General features: G+C 37.9%; 1 pseudogene; it reads left to right on the forward strand.

Moving 5' to 3' along the window:
* The first annotated feature begins 2,193 nt into the window (after positions 1-2,193).
* On the forward strand, positions 2,194-3,589 carry LOC143552335 (uncharacterized; annotated as a pseudogene).

Raw genomic sequence — 3,589 nt, forward strand, 5'->3', positions numbered from 1 at the left:
GTCTTCAACGGATTCTTTTTCTCCCATCTTCAATTTATTAAAATCTTGCTTTAACGATCGTAAGCGAGCTTGTTGCACTCGATCGGCACCAAGAAATCTAACCCGTAGTGATTCCCAAATCTCTTGAGCATCACGGGTTCTTGCAACTTGCATTAACACGTTTTCCGGTAAGGCTTGGAAAATAATAGCCCTAGCCACCTTGTTCTTTCTCTCGTCTAGGGCTTCACCGGACACCACCTTCCATAATCCTTGAGCATCCAGGATCGATTCCATAATTACAACCCACGTGTTGTAATTTGTTTTTGTTAACTTCGGACACTGCAACGAAGTTGAACTTGGTTCCCTTGCTTGCACAACTTGGTTCGCACCCGGTACCGCGTTTCCCATACTCACCGTCTTCTTTGTTGATTGATCGGAAAACGTGAACCGTACTCCTTACGGCTGAATTGTTTCCCGTCAATCGAATGTGGTTATTCGCCCCACACCGCTCTTTCCCAAAGATCGTAGATCGCCTACGCTGTTGATACCAATTGTTGGAGAATTAAATTGGATTTGAAACTCTAAATTGAGTTCTGTATAGAAACGGAAATACGAAATCCGTCAGTGGGTTATGGGTTTTGGTCAACGGAATCTTGAAGTGGGATTTATCAAAGAACCTATAATATATATAAAAGAAAATCCAAAAATCCTAGGTGTCGCGATGTGGTCGCTCCCCCTTTTTTTGGAGTCACCAAATTTGCTTGATTGTTAAATGGAGGCTTCTCATGCATTTGACCCGAATTCATGGGTATGGGTCTTACCAAACCCAGATATTCCTTAAACGGGTTATAACATCTCATTAAAAAATTATTCTCGCCAAATTATTGATGTAAAAATTCTATAAAATAGGATATACTAAAAATTAATATCTTATTTATTTTAAAAAAGATATATATATATATATATATATATATATATATATATATATATATATATTATTTAAACTAAAAAACCAATTTTATAGTAAAAAAAATAAACGGGTCTTGGGTCTTATCAAACCATAAGTATATTATTAACTTTCATAAATATTATTTATAATTAAAAAAACCAGTTTTATAGTAAAAAAAATAACAGGTCTTGGGTCTCATCAAAACATATAGCTTTTAAACCGGGTTATAACATCTCATTTATTTGTGAAACAATTTATCATCAAACCATAAGTATATTATTAACTTTGATACAATAAGAAAAATATAAATTCAAAAAATAAATAAATATTATAACAAACAATATAAAACAACCCCCGTAATACGAGGGATAAAAACTAGTATTATATATATAGTTATGATATATGATATAATGAAGTCGGATGAATGCACAGGAGGGTTTTAATCTTCACACCTTAATCTCTTCTCTCTTTCTTATTAATAATGAAAAACAACTCAAGTATTTATAACCCTAACAATCATACTTTGACTAAAACTAGGAAACTAAAAATATATGTATAAATATTTAAATAAATAAAACAAATAATAAAATATTTGAATTTTGATCTCCTTCTTATCCTCCTCATGAGATCAACCTAGCTACCCCTCGGTTTATTTTTAATGAATTGGGATTATAATTATCAAAAAGTGAATGATGCTAACGATTTAAAATCTTAGATGAAGAACCAAAGTTGATAATATTTGTGAAACCTCATAGCATTCTCATCCCATTCCCTATAATTATGTGAGGGAAGTTTGCAAATTATAGGGTGAGGTTGTGAGTGATTGTGAGTGTAAATTATAGGGTGGAGAAAGAAAGGTAGTGATTTTTTGTAAATTTGTGGAAACATTGTTTCCCCTATTTATTTTTTAATATATGTTGAATTGGTTGTAAGTAGAGGAGAGAGAAAGCTATAATGATAAAGGTATAAATAATATTATTTAATTAAATAGAAGAGAGAAATTCAGTGTTTTTTAGTGTAATTATAAAGATAGGGATAGAGAACAGGTTGAGAATGCTCTCAAAAGATCTAAATATACAAACACATACACACACTTAAAATTCATAATAATTACCAACGACCCTAGCCAATAGCCACTAGTCCACTACCTCAACGCACCCAAACAGACAGTGGAGGCAATCCTTATCCGCTCACACCCACCACTTTATTATTGTGGTGAAATGTCATAGTAAGTTTTAACTTATTATTATTATTATTATTATTATTAGATCATATAGTATGGTGGACTACTACTATTACAGTCACTAGTGGGGTGGATGCACGTCACCTACCATCGCATTCCCCCACCGTCATTATCACCACCCACCCACCACCCCCATTCATCATTATTATTATTATTATTATTATTATTATTATTATTATTATTATTCACATCCTCTCTCTCATTACTAAACCAATCCCTTTATTATTATTATTACTACCACCACCACCACACAAACCATAGCCTCACCTATGTCAACCACCACCGCCGCCGCCACCGTCAAGCCAGCACGCAAATTCCCGCCGCCGTGCTGGACACGCGACGAGGCGTTAGTCCTCATCGAAGCCTACCGCGAAAGATGGTACGCGCTCCACCGCGCGTTCCTTAAAAACCCTGACTGGGACGCCGTCGCCGAGAAGGTCACCACCGCGTGCCCTGACGTCACGCCGCCGAAAACCTCCGCGCAGTGCCGTCACAAGATGGAGAAGCTACGGCAGCGCCACCGCGCCGAGAAGCTTCGCGCCGCGTCCTTCCCCGCCGGCGCGTTCTTCTCGAGCTGGTTTTATTTTGAAGCCATGGAATTGATGGAAAATAATAATAATAATAATAATAATAATAATAATAATACTAATATTAATCAGGTGACTCCAATTAGTAATAATCTGGAAGTTAGTAACGGGATCCCGGTCTCGGATCATTCGGTTTTGAATCCGGGGCGTGGGATCCGGTTTAAACCGGCTCCGCCGCGAGTAACCCGAATTATAGTTTTGATCCTAGGGTTTTGAATCAGGGGTTCGTCGTACACGAATTGGGCGAATCAGGACGACGACGAAAACGAAGACTATGGGTATATGATTAATTCGACTATCAATTTAGCAAATTCGACGGTTAATTACAATAGTCACAAGGCGTACGGGATGAGGCCGCCGAGTAAGTTTAGTAAAGTGGTTAATGATCATCATCAAGTGGATGAGAAGGGGGAAATGTGGGTAAAGGTGCCGAGGGGCGTGAACGTGAACGGGAAGGGGAAGAAGAAGGGGGGTGATGGGGTTCATGAGGTGGTGGCGTCGATTAAGTTGTTGGGTGACGGGTTTATGAAGATGGAGAAGATGAAGATAGATATGTGTAGGGAGATTGAGAGGATGCGGATGGAGGCGGAGATGAGGCGGAATGAGTTGATCTTGGAGTCGCAGAAACAGATTGTGGACGCGTTTGTGAAGGGGTTGGTTGAGACGAGGAAGCAGGCGAGGACGGGGACGATGGCGGATTCATAGTTGTTGGTTGATGTGTGATTATGATTAGTTCTTGTAATCAATAATGTGTTCTTGGTTAGATGTAAAAATATGTTCCAAGGGGTTTAAGTTTAAGTTTATGTTCTTTATGTATCAATTTAATATGTG

The sequence above is a fragment of the Bidens hawaiensis genome, unplaced genomic scaffold, assembly GCF_021521415.1.
Source record: "Bidens hawaiensis isolate Kalapana, Puna unplaced genomic scaffold, B.hawaiensis_p1.1 tig00016848_1, whole genome shotgun sequence".
NCBI classification, from domain to species: Eukaryota; Viridiplantae; Streptophyta; class Magnoliopsida; order Asterales; family Asteraceae; genus Bidens; species Bidens hawaiensis.